This window comes from Orycteropus afer, unplaced genomic scaffold (genome assembly GCF_000298275.1).
Source record: "Orycteropus afer afer isolate SDZICR_OR568_19922 unplaced genomic scaffold, OryAfe1.0 scaffold00050, whole genome shotgun sequence".
NCBI classification, from domain to species: Eukaryota; Metazoa; Chordata; class Mammalia; order Tubulidentata; family Orycteropodidae; genus Orycteropus; species Orycteropus afer.
The window spans coordinates 15232572-15241565 of NW_006921637.1; positions in this window are offsets into that span (position 1 = coordinate 15232572).

Below are 8994 nucleotides of genomic sequence, written 5' to 3' on the forward strand. Positions count from 1 at the left end.
TAAATCTTTATTCTATGTGTTGTGCAGAACAGCCTTGCTAATAATTTTGGTGTTACTACTATTAAAGCCTTTCAATATTGCAGGTTCCTAAAAATCAAATTAATGTGGCAATTTGTGCAGGTGTTAACTGTTACATTAAACCACTTCTTGCATGTTAGGTTTTAGTCATTAAGCCCAAGCTTTTCATATTGCATCTGACAATCTTAGAGAAGATGGACTCAAGGAGTAATTCAGGCTGCACACTGATGGACTGCCTTAGAAACCTGACTTTTTCTTAGGCTTTCAACAAGCCAGCCTTTCTATAATTTAAGAAACAGACTTGTATTTAATGTGCTTACTACTGAAAACCCCATACAGAGATATATAAAACCTAGAAGGCAATATTGGTAAAACTTTCCCCTTCTTTTTAAGTAGAAAAATTAACAAGATTTTTAAAGTACTTTTGATATGCATGAACAACTAATAAATAAATATGAATCAATTTTGAGTCATCCGCCATTTTCATTAGGGTTTCTTTTCTTTCTTTTTTTAGGGGTGAAAATTACATTCTGAGCCTATGAAACTTGTAAAGTTTTAACAACTCTGTTGTCCTACTTTTTTCTTCTCATTCTAGAAACTAATGTAGTTGTAATCATGTTAATAATTCTTTGGACAACTTGCAAGACAGTGAGATAGTTTAAAATTATTTTTCATGTTGAAAAGGTTTGAAACTGGGAATCCAGTGACATTTGAAATATAAAATAATTTCTATCTAAAACCTTCTAAATTTGGTTTTAAGTGCTTAATTAAAACCAAAAAACTCACTGCCATCGAGTTGATTCCGACTCATAGCAACCCCTTTGGGTTTCCGAAGTGGTAAATCTTTATGGAAGTAATTGTCCTGTCTTCCTTCCATGGAGTTGCTGGTGGGTTTGAACCTCCAACCTACTGGTTAGCAGTCAAATGCCTTAGGCACTGTACCACCTGAGCTCCAAATGTGTTTTTTGTGTTACTTTCCTTTTCATTAAAAGCAATAGTAGAATATTGAAGTAATAACTTGTTGGATCAAAGTGAATCAGAATCTATTCTTTCTGTTAAAGCCCCAGAGATTGCTTTCTTAAAAGAGTAAAACCCACTCCATCGAGTCAGTTCCCACTCATACCTACCCTCACTGGGTTTCCAAGGCAGTAAATCTTTATGGAAGTAGACTGCCTCATCTTCCTTCTGCAGAGGTTTGAATCGCCAACCTAGGTTACCTTAATTGTTCATAATGCAGTAGGCATATACTATGCCATTTCACAGCCTTGTTGTCATGTTGAACATCTGAAAGGTAGGGCTGCCTGGTCACTTGAGCCTTGCTCAGCAAACTACATTGCCAGAGGTCAAGCACAGTGGCTTCTGAGTTATTGGAAGCTGTAATTTCCCAAAAGAGAATTCTGCATAATTCAGCTTTTTTTTTTTTTCAAATCTTTAAGATATTCCCTATCCTTTTTAAATTGTACTGGGCATAAACTTTGCAAATTAAATGTTACAGTATTTGATATTTAAAACATTCAATAGTATTACCGGCAAGGAGGGAGAGAGGCAAAATATACGTTAGAACTAAAAACGCATTTTTTAAATTTTATCATTGTGATTTGGGTGAAAGTTTATAGAGCAAACTCATTTTTGATACAACAGTTCATACACATTTTGTTTCATGACATTGGTTGCAATCCCCATAAAGCAACAGCTCTCTTCCCAGTTAATCCTGTAGTTACCTTTTCCCTGTGTCCTTCTTTCCTATGCATTCCTGCCCTCTAAGCTATCTCCTTGTGCAAATACTGCCCTTCTGATCTCCCATGGTTGATTGTTCTAAGGCGTGTACCTACCTGGTATAAATGTTCACCTTATATGCCTGCATATTGTTTGGCTAGAAGCCATGAGAGTGAGTTCAATTCCGGGCCTGAAGGGTAATTAGGGGCCATAATCTTGGGGGTTTCACCAGTCTCTATCAGACCAGTAAGCCTTTTTTTTTTTTTTTTTTATGATTTTGAAAAACATGTTTTCTTATTAAATTGGCTGCTTCATTACAAAACAGCTTAAAGGAAGGTTTTACATTTCACTGGATTAGCTAAAGAATGGTGCTAAGAATATATAGCCTGTTTCTAAAGTTTATTTGTTATCAGATGTCTAATGTTTGACCCATATAAGGGCCTTACTATTGTCTTGTGACCAGTAACAAGACAATAGTAAGAAACAGGCTATATATAGGGGAGCTCTGGTAGCATAGTGCCTAAGGCACTTGACTGCTAACCAGATGGCTAGCTTGACTGCTAACCAGAGGGCTAGCGGTTCAAACCCACCAGCCACTCCTTGGAAGGAAGGTTGGGAAATCTACTTCCGTAGTGATATCACCTCAGAAACACAAGGCGGGGTCATTGAGTTGGATCTGACTTGATGGCAGTGACTTTTTTTTTTTTCCCCCTTTTTTTTTTGTCTTCTGCTACATGGTTCAATTATGGAAGAGGGCAGTTTCTGGCTGGCAGACCAAAACAAGGAAAGCCTCAGGGTATCAGAGAGTACTGGAGAGACAGTAGAGAAGGAAAAGCAAAGGAAAGAGACTCTGCAAAGATTTTTTTAAGAATTCTTGGGCTCACCCCCCAACCTGTTCATCCTGCTTATGGGTGGAGTGGATCCTAACTAACGTAACAGACTGTAAGAGCTGAGCTAAGAGAGCTCTGCCCAGGTACCAGACTGATCATAAGATAGTACACACATAGGACAGATCCAAATAGAATAGCAATGGTTTTGAAAACTGAATTGACATTGGAACCAACACCCATAGAAGGTGGGCTGGAACTTGTGATCTAAACCTAACCAGATCAATTGCCTGCTAAAACAAAAATATAAAATTTCCTATAGGATATAAAGAAGAGTCTGAGGCTTATAACATTAAAATATCTATAATACAATCTCAAATTACTCAGCACACTAAGAAACATGAAAATAATATACAGAACAAAATGAAAGTTTTGGAACTGGAAAACTATAAACTTAAAAAATAAATAACATTCATGGAAGAGACTCAGAAGCAGAAAGGAAGATGACAAAAGAAAGAGGTCAGTAGAAATTATCAAGAAAGGAAAAAAAATCAGAAAGCAAAAAGATTTAAAAAGAACAAAATAGAGTGTCACCTGTTGGACAATAACAGGAGTCACAGAAGGATATGAGAAAGTGCTTAATAAATATTCGCAGAAGTAATAGCTGAAAATCTCATTTGGTGAAAGATATAAACCATACAGATTCAAGAAGTTTTGTGAAGCCCAAACCAGATAAACCCAAAGAAATTCATGCCTGGACATACCATAAACTGCTTAAAAAATTAAAAGCCATTCTTGAAAGTAGCCAGAGCAAAGTGAACGCATTACCTGTAGAGGAACAAAATTCAAATGACAGTCAATTTCTCATAAAAAATAATGGAGGCCATAGGGAGTGGCACAATATTTCCTGAAGTACTGCAGAATTCTTTATTTAGTGAAATATCCCTCAGGAATGAAGGTGAAATAAAGACATTTTCAGATGAAGGAAAACTTAAGCATCCCCAGCCAGCACACCTACTCTAAAGGAAGCTCTTCAGACAAGAAAAGGAAACTTGGAACATCAGGAATGAAGAATGAGCAAAGAATTTTAAATATCTGGGTAAACTGAATTGTTGTTGTTGTTATGTGTTGTCGAGTCAGACCCGACTCATAGCAACCCCTCCTTGGGTTCCGAGGCAGTATCACTACGGAAGTAAATTGCCCCATCTTCCTTCCGAGGAGTGGCTGGTGGGTTTGAACTGCCAGCCTCTGATTAGCAGCCAAGTGCCTTAGCCACTATGCTACCAGAGCTCCCGGGTAAACTGAATAGTTCTTTAAAATGTATTTGATGAGTCAAAGCAAAAAATATAACATTGATGGGGTTTTCAATGTATGTAGATGGGTTATACAAGACTATAGGGCATAAAGCGGCAGCAGAGCAGATGGTAAGGTTTCAACATTCCAGTTAATGTGATAGAAAGAATGCTTCTAAATAGACTGTAAAATATAAGTGATTTGTAATTCCTCAATTATGCAAAAAGATGTAGTCAAAATCACAATAAATTAAAGTAGAACACTAAAAAGTTCACATAATGCAAAAAAGGGAGGAAAGAGCAAACTGTAATTACAATAAATGTAAATTATCTAAACACCAATTAAAATATAGAGATTGTCTGAATGGATTACAAGAAAATCATGATCCAAGTATAAATAGATATTTATTTCAAATATAATCATATGGCTAGGTTAGTAGTGAAACAATGTAAAAAGATAACATCATGCAGACATTAATTTAAAATAAAGCTGTAGTGGTTATATTAATAAAAGACAAAGTTGACTTCAAAGCAAAGGAAATTACCAGGGATAAAGTGACATTACATTTTGATAAAAAGGTCCTTAATTGGTACAAATGGTTTGTGCCTGACTGCTATCTTAAACCCACAGCATTGCAAAAGAAAGGCCTGGTGATATGTTTCTGTAAAGATTATAGCCAAGAAAACCCTAGAGTGCTACTCTGTACCATATAGGATCACCATGAGTTGGAATTGACACTAAGGCAATGGGTTTATTTGCTTTTAATATACTGATAAAAGGGTCAATTCACCAAAAAAGATATACATTCTCAAATGTGTATGCATCTAGCAACAGAGCTTCAACAGAGCAAAGCAAAATCTGAAAAAGCTGAAAGAAGAAAAGCACAATTTCATAATTATAGTTGGTGATTTCAACATTTCTGTCAGTAAAATTGTGATGCTGGTGAATACTGAAAATACCATGGACTGCCAGAACGAACAAATCTGTCCTGGAGGAAGTGCAGCCAGAATGCTCCTTAGAAGCCTGGCCAGACTTTGTTCTACCTACTTCAGTCATCTTGTGAGACTACAGCCTTAAGTATGGATTAAACCTCAACAACAACAAAAATCCTCACAAATGGACCAAGAGGCAAGATCATGATACATGAACACTAAAATTGTGAAGGATTTTATTTTACTTAGACTTGTCAATCAATGCCCATGGATGCAGCAGTCAATAAATCAAATGACACATTACATTGGGCAAATCTGCTGCCAAACCTCTTTAAAGTGTTAAAAAAGCAAAGATGTCATTTTGAAGATTAAGTTGCACCTGACCCCAAGCATGGTATTTTCAATTGCCTCATAATGCATGTGAAAGCTGGACAATGAATAAGGAAGACCGAAGAAGAAATAATGCTTTTGAATTATGATACTGGTGAAGAATGCTGAGCATATTGTGGACTGCCAGAAGAACAAATCTGTCTTGGAAGAAGTATAGCCAGTTACGTTTCTTAGAAAGCAAGGATGGCAAAATTTAGTCTCATATACTTTGGACATGTGATCAGACCCTGGAGAAGTATGTGATGCCTGGTAAAGTAGAGGGTCAGTGAAAAAGGGGAAGATCCTCAATGAGATGGACTGACACAATGGCTGCAATAATGAGTTCAAATATGGCAACAATTATGAGGATGGTACAGTGTTTTGTTCTATAGTCTCTGTGAGTCAGAACCAACTTGACTGCACCTAACAACAGTAACAAAAGAAGTTTATAGAAAATTGCACCCAACCACAATAGAGTACTCATTCTTTCAAGTGTAACGTACCCTGGTTTATAAAATAAACTTTGACAAATATAAAGTAACTTAAATCATACAAAGTATGTTGTCCAACCATAACTATATTGAGTTAGAAACCAGTAACAGAAAGATTAGGAAAATTTCAAATCACTTGGAAATTAAGCAATGTGCTATTCATCCCTCAGTCAAAAAGGAAGTCTCAAGAGAAATTAGGAAGTATTTTAAACTGAAGGGAAACAGAAATAAACATCTCAAAATTTGTGGGCACAGTTAAAACTGTGCTTAGAGGGAAATTTATAGCATTGAATGCTTATATCACAAAAGATCTCAGATCAGTAATCTAAGCTTCTGCTTTAAGATACTTATAAAAACAGTAAGAAACCCAAATCAAGCTGAAAGAAAAAGTAGAGCACAAACAATAAAATTGAAAACAAACGTAGAAAAAGTTAATAAAAAGCTGGTTCTTTGAAAAGTTAAAAAAGAAAAAAATAATTGATAAACCTCTAGCAAGATATACATTTCCCTGATTAGTTTGGTTAGTATCTTTTTTTCATACTTATCAATCATCTTTATTTATTCTACGAATGACCTGTTAGTGCCTGTGCCCCATCTTTTGCTTTGAAAATTATTTTGAAAAAGTGTATTTAGGAAAACACAGTGACTTTTTAGTGGCTTTCTTTTTTTCTACTTATTTGTTAGGACCTGTATATATATCTCTTTGGTAGTAATCTACTAAATATATTGCAAATATTTTCTTGTAGTCCACTGTATAACTTTATATTCTTTTTTGTCTTAGAGAAAATATTAAATTTCATAGTCAACCTTTTTTCTTTACAGATTGGGGATTTTATGTCACCTTTAGAATGACTCACCCTGAGATCATAAAAAACAAAATACCTGTATCTTCTTCTAATGTTTTTGCAAATCTTGTCTTCTGCTATTTGTTTTTTTTTCCAATTGGAAATAATTTTTTTTTGTGAATAAGAAGCATCCAGTCTCTTTATTAAAAATCAAATGGGTAGCATATGGACTTATTATTCATCAAAGAATCCTTAGTGAGATAAAATCAGATTTGTTTTTCCCCATAAATCCCACTGATACATGGGAAAGTTTCTAGATGTTGCTTTTGAATGAATCTATTTGTCTACACTTGAATTTATAGCATAGTTTGTTTATTAGAAGTTTGCTTACTATCTGCTAGGGCCAGTTTTCCCCACCTTTACCCTTGTTCCTAATTGTTCTTAGCTATTTTCTTTCCGTATGAACTTCAGAATGAGTTGTCAAATTCAGTGACTTAGCTGTTAAAAATTTCCATTTGTGACTTGTAAACTGAATTGAATTTACTAATTTGTGGTAGACTGACATCTTTGTAACATCGAATCTATGCCCAAACAGTATGTTTCCATACTTGGTCTTGTATTTATTTCAATAAAGTTTTAAACAAAAAGGTCTTCTACATTTCTAGTTGTTGGGTTTTCCCCAATCCCTCCATCAATTTTTCTAAATAGTTCATGTCTGTGTATAGGAAAGGGGCTAAATTGGAAGGAAGGTTATTACTTTTTCTGATGAGGGAAGGAAAATGCTATTATTTTATCAAACTGTCTTGGAATTAACTTAAAGGAAGCACAGGATTGGCAATTACCCAAGTGTTCAGCAATAAAATACTGATTAAACAAACCATAGTATATCCACAAAAATGTAATATGCAGCCTTAATGAGAACTCTCTCAATGTACTAAAATGTAGAAAGAGTTCCAAGATACCATTTGGTGTAAACAAGATAGTGTATATGTATCCTTTTGCCTAAGGAAGGGGAGAAAAATTCGCATGTGTACATCAAGAAACTCTGTACACAGAGTGAGACTTCAAGAACAGAAGGCTCCTGAATCAGGAACATGTGATTCCTGAACCAGGCTGATAACCTGGGTCCTTAAGTAAATATTCTTAGAGCCCATCTACTGCGATTACTGTTTAGGAAGCTGACCTATAGGGAAGTAGGGTGCTGAGAGAATACTTTAAATACTATTCTATTTAAAACTCTGACATTTTTGGATTGGAAGGTATAATCCTGAATTATTAAAAAGATGACTAATCTTTTGATGGTCATTTGTTATGGAGGAAAAAGACTAACTTTTTCAAGGAATAAAATGAAATTTTAGCATAATTCTGTTACATCCATAATGAAATATACAGTATGGCATTTTAGAAACCAGGTGATATTTATCAAGGTTTTCTAAAAGAACCAGGTCTCACTTAAGTATGTCAGGGCTACTGGATTTTCACTTGTTCTCCTGTGGACACAAGCTCTGTTCTACTTTCTCCTAGACCAGGGACTTGGTATTCCTAGTGGTTTCATGTGGTAGTTTTTAACAACAGTGTTGCAGCAGCTAGTGTGTGATCACCATTTCTAAAATAAAATACCTTTTTATGACTACCATAATATTTATGAAGTGCTCCTGTGGTATAGTGGTGAAAGCATCCAGCTGCTAAGCTAAAGTTTGTCAGTTCGAATCCATCACTGATCTGCAGGAGAAAGATGAGGTAGTCTGCTTCTGTGAAGATTTTCCCACCTTCTACTCTGTCCTCAAGGGTCACTGAGTTGAAATCAACTTGATGGCAGTGGGTTTGGTTTTTGGTCTGGAGAACATATATGGCCAAAATTAAAATTTAACAAAGATAAAATATGAATTTTAATTAAATCATTTTTTAAACTGTGTGTGGATTTAAGTAGTTCAGCCTCTTATATTGTTGTTGGATGTCTCGAGTTAATTCTGACTCATAGCAACTCTATGTGATAGAGCAGAACTGCCCAACAGGGTTTTCTTGGCTATAATCTTTATGGAAGCTGATTGTCAAGTCTTTTTCCTGTGGAGCCACTGGGTGGGTTTGAACCACCAACCATTCAGTTAGCAGTTGAGCACTTAACGTTTATTCTATTAAAGAGAGTATAAATTGGTTTAAGTTCTTTGGAGGACAATTTGGCGTCATCAGTACTAAAAAGGAGTATCTCTTTGGTTTAGCAATTCTACTTCTAAAATCTGATAAATTTGTATGTGCAGATGTACTGAATAAGAGTATTCACAACAGCACAGGGTAATATTTAAATTGTGTTAAATTCTTGTCACCCTACCTCTGATAATGAGCTAGACCTATAGGGGGAATGCTGAGGACAATGGAAGTGTACAAGTCTTAGAGCATACTTAAAAAACAAATGCTTCCATTGTATTAAATGTGTGTATACACACACACACACACACAAACTCATTGCCACTGAGTTGATTTGACTCGCTAAATAGCGACCCCTCTTTGGGTTTCCAAGGTGGTATCTCTATGGAACTAGATTGCCCAATCTTCCTTCTGAGGA